Source organism: Mustela putorius, unplaced genomic scaffold (assembly GCF_011764305.1).
Source record: "Mustela putorius furo isolate JIRA1106 unplaced genomic scaffold, ASM1176430v1.1 tig00000788_pilon_pilon_pilon, whole genome shotgun sequence".
In the NCBI taxonomy this organism is placed as follows: domain Eukaryota; kingdom Metazoa; phylum Chordata; class Mammalia; order Carnivora; family Mustelidae; genus Mustela; species Mustela putorius.
In genome coordinates, this window is record NW_025421481.1 from 11219717 (window position 1) to 11233638 (window position 13922).

Genomic DNA, 13922 nt, shown 5'->3' on the forward strand with positions numbered 1-13922 from the left:
ATACTTAAGTGAAAGAACTACATGTATATAAATATTTCCAGGTGAAGCAGAATATGCTTATTTGATATCAAATCACATAACTATTAAGTACAATGGAGGAAAGAGGTCATCCACATGGAATTTCAAAATGTCAAGACAAAAAGCAGGATATTCCAGATAGAAATACAAACAGGAGCAAAGACTAAGAAGCGCTATCGTACAGAGTACTTTTGAGGAACGGCAAGTTCTCTGATAACCGAGACCTGGCATGACACAGTGTATCTGGTCTGAGTGAATCACTCCCTGGTAAGCCCTATTGTAGTGCTTACCACATGAAGAAGCTATGGGGGCTTGGGGGGGGGCGGTCTGAAGGCCCAGAAGTTGTTGAATGAGGACCCTGAGGTCAGCATTAAAACAAACGACCTGTGAATGTATTGGTATACTTTTGCTTCTCTTTCATTCTACCTTGCAAGCAGCCAGCAGTACCACCTGTCTTCCATTTTGCTAAATCCTTCCCCATCTCAAGTTCTACATGTGCATCCTTATTGATTCATTCAGCCATTTTTTATCAGGCACCAAGAATTTGCCAGGCACTGTTCTAGGTGCTGAGGTACAGTAAGGAACAAGGGAGACAATGACCCTGCCTTCATGAAGATGAACAGTGATGAAGGATAGGAAGTAGATGAGGTGGGTGGCCAGAGAAGGCTTGAAGAGGGCATATTTGACCAGAGATCTGACTGAAGTCAGAAAGCAAGCCACGGGAATATCTAGGGAAAGAGCATTCCAGGCCAAGGAATGAGCAAGAGCAAAGGTCCTGAAATGTCTGCATATTCAAGGGAGGGGGCCAGTGAGGGAGGAAAAACAAGGTAGGAAAGGAGATTGGAGAGGAAGCAGGGATCGAGTTCACAGAGGGACTTGAAGGTGACGACCAACACTCTGGATTTTGTTTTCAGTGTAATGGGAAGCCTATCTCCTTATGCCCTTTCCCAGCCTCCGCCCCAGCCCCAATAGCCTCTACTGATGACTCTTCCTTCCTGTGCACATATCACCTGTACTTTTGCCACCCAGACTATATTCCATGGATTTCTATTCATCTATTATGCATCAGTCCTGTTTCCTCAACTATGTCTCAGAGGCAAGAATTGTGTCATTTTCTCCTCTGCATTTCCAGGGCCTGGCACCTATGTGGTGCTCAATAAATCTTTTTGGAAGGTGATATTGATGATGTAATCCCTTGGGAGTCCTTTCCAGCTGTAAGATCTATGATTCCTTTGAACTCTTCGAACAAACTAGCTTGCACTATGACTCAGAGGACTGACATCTTTCTAGATGTTTTGAGATTACAGTCATCCATTAAATGACTGGGATGAATCACATCAGACTTTTTTTTTTTTTTAATTGAAGGCTGTACCATTTGGAATAGGTTCCCCTTAAGTGGAACTACTTATTAGTATTTATACTTTAAGCTATCTGAACTTCAGGAGAGGCATAAATTGCTATTAAGTAAATGCAATCCTGATGTGATCCCATCACCAGCTATTAAAGATAGCCTTGAAATCTCTGCCGCTTCTCCTAGTGCAAAATGGAGGATAATTCCCCTCACTTTGAGTCTAGCTTGGTGCTAGTGTCTTATCTGACCAATAAAATGTGGGAGAAATAGTGTTCTGGAACTTATGGGCTAGGTCATAAGAAGCTTTGAGCCTTAAAGTTTCTACCTACACCTTTTGGGGACACTCCCTCTGGAAACCCAGCTGCCATGCTGAGGGTAGTGCAAGCACACTGGAAAGACCATGTGTCAGTGCTCAAACCAACAGCTCTCGCTGAGTCTCCTGCCAAGAGCCAGAATCAACAGTCAGCACACCCCCAGCCCAGGCACTAGATGGAGGAGGGAAGAAGCCATCTTAGAATTGAAGCCTCCAGCCCCAGGCACCACAACTGACATCATATGGATCAGACACAAACCACACAGCTGAATCCCTTCTGAATTCCTAACCCACGCAATCAAATGGTTGTTAGAATCTGCCAAGTTTGAGAACACTTTGTTATCTAACAATATTTTTAATTTAAAAAAATAATCATAGAACATCACCACTCACAAAAGTGCCCCTCCCCCAAACATTTATAAAGATGACAGATACTCACAGTCCAATATTTGTCCTATGTCCAATGAACTACTCTTCCCAGAGATTTGACTCATAGACATGAGGAAGACAAATTAGGTGATTTTGAATGAAAACTTTGAATCAATCTTACTACTAAAATTATAGGCAGTCCTACAAAAGCCACAGCACCCATATGGATTATACAGGTCACAGAATTATGCTATTGGGCAAATTATACATATTTCACTTAGTCACCCAACAGTTAAGAAAACAATTTACAACTGGCCCCCAAACAATATGGGTTTGAACTACGTGGATCCACTTAACAAAGGTTTTGGGTTGTTTTTTTTTTTTTTTCAGTAAACACACTGCAGTACTATAAATGTATTTTCTCTTTCTTTTTTTTTTGTTTTTTTTTGTTTTTTCTCCATCATTTTATCATGAAAACTTTCAAACACGTAAGAAAGTTAAAAGAGGGTGTCCGGGTGGCTCAATCGTCAAGCGTCTGCCTTTGGCTCAAGTCATGGTCACAGGGTGCTGGGATTGAGTTCCACATCAGGCTCCCTGCTCAGCGGGAAGCCTGCTTCTCCCTCTCCTACTTCCCCTGCTTGTGTTCCCTCTCTTGCTGTGTCTCTCTCTGTCAAATAAATAAATAAAATCTTAAAAGAAAAAAAAATTAAAAGAAGCGTACAGCAAACTTCAAACGCCCCCCACCTAGATTCTACAGTGGTTAACAGTTTGCTATGTTTGCTTTCTCACATATCGGCAGATCCTTCCACCCACCAATTAAAATAAGTTGCAGACATCTGTACGCTTCACCCTTAAATGCTTCAGCATGCATATGAATAACCAGAATTCAATGTTTATTTATGGCACTTTTTGTTCTTGAGGGAAACCTTACATAGAATAACATGCACAAATCTCAAGTGTACTAGCAGATGAGTTGTGGCAAATGTATTCATTCTTTTAACCCAAAGCCCTATCAAAATATAGAACATTTCCTTCACCCCCTCAGAGTTCCCTCATGCTTCTTTCTAGTCAATCCCTGTTCTACCCACCCTGATTAGTTTCATATAGCTACTGTGACAAGTTATTGGAAACTGGACTGCTTAATACAACAGAAATTTATTTGGCATAGTTCTGGAGGCCAGAAGTCCAAAATCAGGGTGTTCACAGTGCCATGCTCTCTCTGAGGGCTCAGGGAAGAATCTGTTCCATTTCTTACTTTCAGCTTCGGGTGTTGCTGGCAATCTTTGGTGTTCCTTGACTTACAGTTCCTTATGATTTTTCTCAATAACACTTTCTTTTCTCTAACTTCTCATATTATAACAATATGGTACAGAGCATATAGTACATAAAACATACAAAATACGAGTTAACTGACTCTTTATGTGATTGGTAAGGCTTCCAGTCAACAGGAGGCCAGCAATTGGTAAGCTTTGGGGGAGTGAAAAGTTATTTTCGTATTTCTGACCAGGCACAGGGTGGGCGTCACTAAACCCCGTGTTGTTCAAGGGTAAACTGTATTACATTATTTAAAAACGTGGGTGGGACTTAAAACAGAAATTAAATGCAAACTGCCATCATAAAAATAAAAAGATCCAACTGCTAAGCAATGATTGCATGTAATACTAGGAATTTCTGAAAATTATTCTCAGACGCTACCAGAATGGAAAACACTCAACTGCAAACGGTCCTTTTCCTTTAGAACATCCTTTTGTTTGTACAAAGAAGTCCTAGTATGAAAACAATAGCTCCTCGAAATGGGCCGGCATTTTTACCTCATCAGTATGAATACCACTTTTCCCCAACAACAGTCATTTCAGACGCTGCAAGTGAGAGGCTTCTGGGAAAAGAGCCTGCTCATTGTATCCCCTCCTACTCTTCCTCCTCCCCACTATCTCCCTCAAGTCCTGTTTGGCTCTTCAAAAAAAATGCAGAACCATTAAGTGGCCCCAAGGACGGGGAGGAAGGGTAACACAAAGAGAACAAATTTTGGTAGCAGATGCTTCAGAGCATCAATTTTTCACACAAACGACTACCTTGTAGTATGTCTAATCATATTCCGCCACTCACATTTTTCATAATATGAATTCACACTGACCACCGGTGTGCCATTTTTAAAAATCAATAAAAGAAAATAAGTTCTCAAGAAAACGCCCTACAAGGTAGAGGCCTAACAATGTGAAAATGGCAATAATGCTTTTAGCAGAAAATGCCACCTTCCAGATTGATAAGCACATATTTGCTTGAAAAACAATGCATTACCAATAACAACAATAAAACCACCAGGAAAGGAACCAAAGGTCATCATTTACATTACTAGAAGCTAGATGAGCACATGCATTTTTCAAAAGAGAACTCCAGAATTTAATTAGATAAAATGTATTAACCTCTGATAAAAATACTTAACGATTTCTTTCACTCAGAAACCATTCCTTCAGCAGTAGCAAAGCATTGTCAGCATAACACGTGTCTAAAAACACATGCATCTCTATTCCTGAAGTGCATTATGTTTCTGAAACTGCTTCAAAGGCACAAGTAGCTGGAAATACCATCAAAAGTAGACACAGTGGGGGCGCCTGGGTGGCTCAATGGGTTAAGCCCCAGCCTTTGGCTCAGGTCGAGCCCCACATCGGGCTCTCTGCTCCTCAGAGACTCTGCTTCCCCTCACCGCTCTCTGCCTGCCTCTCTGCCCACTTGTGATCTCTGTCTGTCAAATAAATAAATAAAATCTTTAAAAAAAATAAATAAACACAGTGACATTTTGGTAATGTGGCTCTATCAATAAAATGAAAGTTAAACAGGAATTTAAGAAATGCAGCAGAGGACATAAATCATTCTCTTTTCATTTCAGTGAGAACATTAGCAGCTATGAGTCTTCCAGCCTCGGGAGCCATTACTTACACGTGAAATGCAAAAGAAAAAGAACGTGTTTAAGTTAATAATGAAAGCAAGTTTGGCTAAATGTCAAGCCACATGATTCTGAGTACCTTCTGTACTTAGAATCATGTACCTTCTGTATTACCGAGAAAGTTGAATCCTGTTCAGTGGTCTTCTGCAGTGTCAAGGCACCACTGATGGGGGAAATGAATATATTTCAACTTTACCTCTTCAAATCACTAACATGGCCTGACACGTTCAAGCAGAAAGGAGTCTGTCTGCAAGGGTATGGAAGACTGACTTTTCCCACCTCAAGTGGCCCTGACTCAGAAAAAGGCCTGCTAGTAAACATGGGTACATAAAATAGGATCTACAGTATATAGTAATTTAATGGTGTTTTCCTCAGAGTCCCCCAAAATGGAAAAAAATTCATGATTCTTAAATCTCAAATTATTTCATTCAATCAAGTCATTTTTTCGGTTTCAAGAACCTCTGTGTTCACCTGCATCAATGTGTCCACTGGAGCACCTCCTCCAAAAATCACAACTGAGACCTCCTGTGGGGCAGGCACTGTCCTACGCACCAGGGATAAAGGCTGAAGCAGCCAGTTACTATTTCTCAACCAGCTTACAGTCTATGTCCTACGCACCAGGGATAAAGGCTGAAGCAGCCAGTTACTATTTCTCAACCAGCTTATAGTCTAAGGATGGATAACTTACTGGTCAAGTAAAAACAAACCCAGTCAAGCGCAGAGGCCAGGCTCAGAGAGTGTTATAAGCGACAAGGAGAGAAAACAGATACAACACCAATACGCCAGAAAGTGACTTGGGAGGGGTCTAACTTGCACAGACTGGGTAGGCCTTACTGAAGAGGCCTGGCACCTAAGTTAACAGAAGGAGCTAATCATTACAGCACAACTAGGAGGAGGGCATACCAGACACGGGGACGGCTGGAACATAGGCCTCAATGGGAATTAACCTGGCCACCAGGAGACCCGTAGGGCCAGAGCACACACAGTGAGGAGGGAGACTAGTCAGAGTCATGTGACTGAAGTAGCAGAAGCTGCCAATCACAAGGGCCTCGTGGGCTCTGATAAGGAGTTCTGATTTCATTTCAGTGCAATGGAAGCCACTGGAGGAAGGTTTACAAGGAGGAATAACATAATCTGCTTTCCATTTGTAAAAGAGTGTTCTGGCAGCTGTGTGGACAATGGGTTGCAGAGGGAATCCGTGTGGAGGCTACTGCAATAACCCTGGCAAGGGAAGGAGGTAAGTAGACAGATTTGAGGCTATTTTAGGTTAGCTAATGGGACAGATGCTGTGGACAGGGGTTGGCACAGCAAAAGATCAAAGTAACGATGATCTGTAGGTTTTCACCTGAAACCATGGGAAAAACAGTATTTCTGCCTGGGTTAGCTCCCTCATTTCTCCTCTAGCCGGGGCAGCTGGAATTAGAACCTGACCTGCTACTTCCTAATCCAGAAGTTTTTAAAGCAAGAGTATTAAATTGAGATTTCTAAATTAAACAGTCCCCAGTTTTTCTATTCTGCTATTACAAAGTACCCACACAACTCCAAATAATTTCAAGTGTACATTAAAAATCAAAAGCATACACGAACCTAAGTGTGACAGAATTTCATAGAACACACACATACTTCAAAAGCGTGTTAAGGGGCGCCTGGGTGGCTCAGTGGGTTAAGCCGCTGCCTTTGGCTCAGGTCATGATCTCAGGGTCCTGGGATCGAGTCCCGCATTGGGCTCTCTGCTCAGCAGGGAGCCTGCTTCCTTCTCTCTCTCTCTCTGCCTGCCTCTCAGTGTACTTGTAATTTCTCTCTGTCAAATAAATAAATAAAATCTTTAAAAAAAAAAAAAAAGCGTGTTAAAACTATCCCAGTAGGTCCTGTTTAAGTTAATAGTATCAATGTGAGTGTCCTGGTTGACAAAGTAGAAGATATTTTCTTTGGTGGGGAGGAGAACTGAGGGAAAGGTACCTCAGAACTCTCTGTACTACTTCTGCAACTTCGTGTCTTAAATGATTTCAAAGTAAAAAGTTATTTAAAAAAAAAAAAAATCTTGTCCAAGGATAGGGAACCAGCCAGAAATAGCCAGTATCTGAGCTTAGATCAACTGACTTCTCATTTTCCCAAGTATACCACAATTTTTACTCCAAGCTTTCAATTAAAAGGACCTTAAGAAAGAAAACACACACACACACACACACACAATACCTGATTGGCCCCTGTTTTCTTTGTGGCACCTGTTTTAGTTTTTATTTTTGTTTCTGTTTACTTTCTAAAGAGATAACTGCCTTTTGCCCCTTTGGAAGGTAGTAAGGAAGCATCTGTCCTTGTGTTCACTTCTGCCCTCAAGAACAGAGTCAGCATCTAATCAGCAACCTTAGAGCCAAAATCTGCATTTGGCCAGTTCGGGGAGTCTGTAGTAGGTGTGAAACACTGTTCTAAAAATAATGAAAATGTCTATTTTCTGTCTGTTTTCATTTCCCAAGTGAATTGAAAAAAATAACATAAATGATTTAAACCACTTGTGAACTGAGTTGGAATGGAGCTTACCGAATCTGAACAAACCAGGGCTAGAAAAGCAGAGACTTCCCCTGCCTTCAGGGCCACTGCTCTCTCAGGAACTATCAACAGTGCCCAACCACCCACGGCTGTGTCCCCATCCACAGGACCTCACCACAGGACCTCTAAGGTCCACTGCATTTGCCTGCAAAGAGTTATGGGGTTTCTGTTTGCTTGTTTTGTAAGGAGTAAGAGGAAGGATGGGAGAGATGAAGATACAGATTACGGGTGGAGGCATGGTGTGAACAAGGCTCTAGGGAGCCTGCAGGTAAGAAGACCCTGAAAAGCATCAAAGACCAAGCTGAGCTATTTCCCTCTCGCAAGGGAAACTGTGGGCTTGTGCTTCAGACCGAGTCATAGTCAGATACCACCTGAAACACGGGATTCTCGGTTTCTCCCCAAAGCCTAACATTATTAGGCCTAACAGCACGCACCTGAAGCCAATGCTAAGTTAAAATGAGAAGCAGAATGGATGTCTGTATCTCAGTTAAAATCTGGGGAAATCTTATGGGGCAGGTGAAGTCAGCCCCAGAAGATGGTAGATGGAGAGATGTTCTGTCTCCCTGGGCCACTTTCCTCACATTCAAGGCTTGCTCCCCAACCTTCTCAAGCCCAAACCAATGCCTAGACATCAAGATCATCCATCAGCTCACCTCCCTCTTATCTGTCTCTCTCTCTCTCCTTTTCTAAACACATCAGTTCTTCATTTGAGCCAAACAATCTGTTTGCTGTCCTTCCCCTCACAGAACCCACTCATTCAAGGACCTGCTTTGTGAAAAGGGCAAGCACATAATTCAGAAAACAAAATGACACTGACAACATTCCTAAAGACAAGGGGAGAAGCTGGATTTATTGGGGGGAAAACTATTCCATTTGCAACATTAAGGGTTTAATGTTCCAGCAAAGCATCTTGGGAAGCCATCTGGGAGGAAGTACTCAGTATCTACTCTGTATGGACTGGCTTCTTCCCTAGTGATCATGACTACCTTCCTTACCACCCAGAGTCACCCAACAAGCATTCCCTACTTTACCCCTCCTCCCCACTGAGATCCCTTCTTCATGTCGCGGGCTTGGGTGAAACTCCATTCACTGCACTGGTATTTCTCTGCAGGCCACTGTTAAATGTTCAGAAATTCACATGCATGTCACCCTTCTCTTGCCATAAAGACTACAAACTCCTTGAAAGACAAGGGCTCTACCTTCCATTTCTAATGTGATCCCTTTGATGCCTTTTCCAGCCCACAGCACTCTGTGAACACTCCAAATGTACAGTTAACAAATGCCTTAGGGGATTGAGAAACCTCATCCAGCCACATTTCTGAATAACAGACAGAAATAACACAATGGCTATCTCGGGGAATGGGAAGAGATTTCTTACCCTTACTTGGCATTACACGTCTGGAGGTTTGAGTTTCAGTGGTAAATGATTTCCTTCAAAGAAGGTGAAAACAAAGACAAGATAGAGGGTTGTACAAAGTACACAAAATACCTAATGGATGAGAACAAAATCCAAATGCTCATGATGGCAAACCTTGCCTAACTCTTTCTTGTGATTAGTACTCAAATGCTAACATTATCTCATCACCCCAGTACTTAAACGTTTTGAGACTAAACCATGAGTAAGTATATGGGATAAGCTGAAATTAAATCCTCGTGTGAGTGTGCAGAGTACAAAGGAGTTTTATCTGTTTGGTTTACCTAATTCTTTTTTTCCCTTTAATACAATTTTAGAAATGAAAGAAAAGGTTCAATGGCCCTGGTATGACAAATCTCTTCTGGCAAAATTTAATTCAAAAGAAATGGCAGAGATAATAACATACTTTCACAGGGAAAGTTTGCCCTGAAGAAAGGCCTCTCCACTTTTGACTCTCAAAACAATTTTAGAACTAAGCATTAGCTTTAATCCAGCACTCTGGTAAGCACTAAGAAAAGAAAGGTAAACAAAATTGATTCCTGTCATGCAAAGCTATTTTCCGGCCTTTCTAACTCTTTATATGAAGTGTGGGGCTGACCTTCTTTGTAAAGGCCCCAACAGTAAATAGTTTTTGGACTTTGTGAGCTGTAAAGTCTCTATTGCAACTACCGAACTCTGCCAGTTTAGCGTGAAAGCAGACACAGACAACACATAAACAACTAAGCCTGGCTGTGTTCCAATAAAACTTTATTTATCAACACAAAAATTTGAATCTCATAATTTTCACATGTTAAGAAATACTCTTTCTGTGCCCTTGTTTTTGTTCCAACCCTATAAACAGGTAAATCCTCAACTTAGGGGCCACACAAAAACCGATATGACCTCAGGGACTTGGCCATAGGAGGCCAACCCCCGGCTTTATACCAAAGGCAAGGTGACAGAGAAAGGCCAAAATCAGCTTGGAAACCAGCTTGCCTCTAAAAGAAGAAGACTGTTGGGGAAGCAAAGAGGAAAGGAAAAGACGAATCCAGGAGGAAGAAAGGACACCCAGGAGAAATCAAGAAAACTGCAGCCTAAGACAAGAGAAACCCAAGCAAAAGTGGTGAAAGCTGAGCGGTGTGGGGAGAGGTAAAAAAAAAGAAGCAGGAGGCCAAGTTTCTAGGGCATCTGTGGAAAATGAAGAGGCAAAAGCGAAGTCAGCTAGCCAATAGCCCAGGGGAGGGGCTGTGCATTAAACTGTAAGAAAGTTGAACATCAGAAAAAGGCTGATTAATGCAGAAGCCCAGAACTTAAGAACCAAGGCTACTGTGTGTACAAAATTCTTGTCTCAGCGGGCCTGAGCAATTCTGTTGTTCCTAGGCTGTTGGGTTATGTGCCAGTTAAAGAGGGTGATTTTCATTTTGCTTTTATTTTATGCAGTGTTCCTAGGAATATGAATTCAGAGGGGCCCATGGTGAAAACCTTAAATCTTCAGTCTTAGAATTTCTCTCATCTTTAAAATGATGCGGCCCTGAGCAGAGCTGAGCTCACAGGTTCTGACCGCTGTACCCACTCCTATAGCGAACCCGTATGTCCGTGAGCAGAGTTTTCACCAACGAGGAGAAAACCACCCTCCCACATGAGACCTCATTTTTTTTAAAGATTTTATTTATTTATTTGACAGAGATAGATCACAAGTAGGCAGAGAGGCAGGCAGAGAGAGAGGAAGGGAAGCAGGCTCCCTGCTGAGCAGAGAGCCCAATGCGGGGCTCGATCTCAGGACCCCGAGATCGTGACTCGAGCCAAAGGCAGAGGCTTTAACCCACTGAGCCACCCAGGCACTCCATGAGACGTCATTATTACAACAATTAATCATAATGCTGAAAAAGTGGTTTCCTAACCAAGCAGGTTAAAAACTGCACTCTGTTTTGGGGCGCCTGGGTGGCTCAGTGGTTAAGCCTCTGCCTTCGGCTCAGGTCATGGTCCCGAGGTCCTGGGATCGAGTCCCACAACGGGCTCCCTGCTCAGCGGGGAAGCCTGCTTCCCCCTCACTCTCTGCCTGCCTCTCTGCCTACTTGTGATCTCTGTCTGTCAAATAAATAAATGAATAAAGTCTTAAAAAAAAAATTGCACTCTGTTTTAAGTTTGGTGAAGTGAATGGGTAGAGCCTGGCACCCAGCACACGGTAAGTAGCAACCTCTAAGAAATGCCAAAGAATCACTTTCAGGGAAGATCAAGAACCAAAGAGTTATTCTCCACTGACTAGCCAGGAAAGCTGACACATAAAGTCCAAAAAAAAAGGTGATAATAGTGTAAGAGTGTTACAGGCTGAACTGTGCCTCCCCAGAAGTCCTATGGTGAAGCCCTGATCCCCCAGTACCTTGGTATGTGATTCTACTTGGAGTCTTTAAAGAAGTAATTAAGTTAAAATGAGGCCATTATTCGGCTGGCCCTAATCCAGTATGACTGGTACCCTTGTAAGAGGAGACTATCAGGGGACACGGAGAAACACGGAGATGCACGCACACAGGGGGGAAGACCACGTAAAGAGGCAGCGTGAGGGCCAGTGGCGTCTCAGGAGAAACCAAACTTGCTGAAAACTTATGTCGGATTTCCAGACTCTGGGACGATGAGAAAATCAATTTTGGTTGTTCAAGCCACCCAGCCTGCATACTCTATTACGACAACCCGAGCTGACGAGCAGGACAGTTATGATGCTTGGACGTGAAGAGGAGGGAAGCAAATAAGGCCACCACAGATTCACCCGCTCAGCCGACGCGTATTGGCACCAGGAGGCATTTGGCCATGTGCTAGGTTCTGAGTCCACAAGGATGGAAAGCTGAGTTCTTGCCTTCCGGGAACTCCCAGTCTACTTGAGGACAAAAGTCTACCATAGTTTGGATGTGCCAGAAGAGAAATATTCCCCTGGGGCTTTGGAAACACAGAAGAGGGTTTTCTCAGCCAGCCATGAAAGGGGTACACAAAGCTTCAAGAAAGACGTGAGGTGATATCTGGGCTAAATGCTTCCAAAAACCAAATCAAACAACCCAAAAACCCACCACTTTCTTTGGATTATTTGACTGGGACTGTATTTTCAAACTGGACAAAATAAATATCCTCGAGGAAGAGGGTGTTTGCTGTGAGCAACATGAGGTTTTCTTGTGGCCGCGTAAAGGCAGAGGACAGAAACACAGCTCTCTCTCGGGGCCAGAGAGAGCCATCCAGAAGCCGCTCACACTGAGGTCATCCAGCAAGGGCGCAGATGGGCGCTGCCCTAGGAGAACAGAGCCAGTGAGAAGAGAAGAAGAATTTAACGGAACTCCGGAGAAGACAAGCACTGAAGAGACAAGCAGGGCAAGAAGCTGAGAAACAGGAGCTGGAGGAGCAGGAGGAAAAACAGGACCAAGGCAGGGGGCAACATCCAGAATGGAAGGGAGGAGCCCCCTGCCCCGCCCCCGACATGCCGCCAAGACAGCAAGTGGCAACCGGAAAAATGCCACTGGACTTAACCAAAGGTCGCTGGTGGCCTCTGGGAAAACAGCTGCAAGGAGCAGCAAATGACCACAGCTTGAGAAGTGAATCACTATGTTCTGATGGGAGGACATGCATGAAAACCCAAGGAAATAAAAGCTGCCTGAGTCATCTTCTGGGATCGGTAAGCACGGGGTGGGGGTGGGGGGAGCAGAAGACACAGAGGCAGTGGCAGCAACGATGGTGGGGGGCTCTCATTCTCCTCTCCCAGTCTTCGGGGAGCTGCTTGAACACCGACTGAGGAGGACAGAAGCGAGGGTATAAATAAATGGCATTTATTTATTTTTATTATTTTTTTAGAGAGAGAAAGTGTGGAGTGGGGGGAGGGGAGGGGAGGGAGAGAAGCAGACTCTGGGCTGAAGGCACAGCCTGTCCAGAGGTTCCATCTCACGACCCTGAGATCATGGCCTGAGCCAAAACCAAGAGCAGGACACTTAGTTGGAAAACTGGCATTTATTGACTACGTGAAAAATACCACCTACATTCACACGGCACTGTATGTTTTAGAGATTCAGCCGTAAAGCCTCTCATTTAATCTCAACAACTCCTCTTAGAGAAGAGCAGAGGCAGCTGTTTCACACGTGAAGAAATTAAAATTTAGAGGAAAACTAACCAAAATAATCTAACCGAACATCACACGGCAGGAAAAGGTAGAAGTCGGACTCCGTCCTGAGCTGAGACCCAGTACCTCCACACGCTTACCCAGCACTCTCACAGAGTGAACTGCTTGCGGCTCTGGGCAGGGTCTCAGTTTCCTCATACGGCAAGTGGGAATGAGAACAGCCCCCACCTCTCACTGTTGGTATAAGTAAAGCACTTAAAAGGGCGAGCTCACCATAAGCGCTCAACGAATATGACTCACTATTGGCTTACATTCAAGGAGCGTAACACATACGCCAGCCATACACACTGGGTACCCATTCTGGGTGCCTATGAATAGCTGTCCAAACCAGAAATCTAGGTATCATGTTAGAATTCTTCTCCCTTGGCCACAGCTCAATCAGGCAACCTAAGCCCGTGCTTCTCAAACTTCGTGTCATCATTATCTCCTTACAACTTTTCAGACAGGTTTTTCCCTATGCATCCCTCCCATGAAATTTTAATTGCATGGATAACTGCTTATGTGTTTATGTACTGTGGCCCTTTCGAATCTTAATATCTGAGTTTTTTTTCACACCATCCCCCCAACCAGTTTTTGCCCTGTGGGGACCATATCCCCCCTAGGCAGAACACATTTAATAATCCTTCCTCCTAAATCTCTCTAAACCCATTCCCCTCTTCTCTATCCTCAATGCCAGCATCTAGTCCTCCCAATTTTTCATCTAGATTGTTCCAACAGCTTCCTAACTGGGCTCCCTGCCCCTATTTCAGCCCGCTTCCCATCCATATTCCATTGGAGTAGGTGTTCTAAATGCAAGTCTGTTCATGTTGATCCCTTTCTCAAATGTCATCAGTT

General features: G+C 43.6%; 1 protein-coding gene across 1 annotated transcript in view; it reads right to left on the bottom strand.

Annotated features, from left to right (window-relative positions):
• The window catches only part of CRADD (CASP2 and RIPK1 domain containing adaptor with death domain), a 178511-nt gene that overhangs the window by 149088 nt on the left and 15501 nt on the right, over positions 1-13922 (bottom strand). The gene's annotated exons all lie outside the window — the stretch shown is intronic.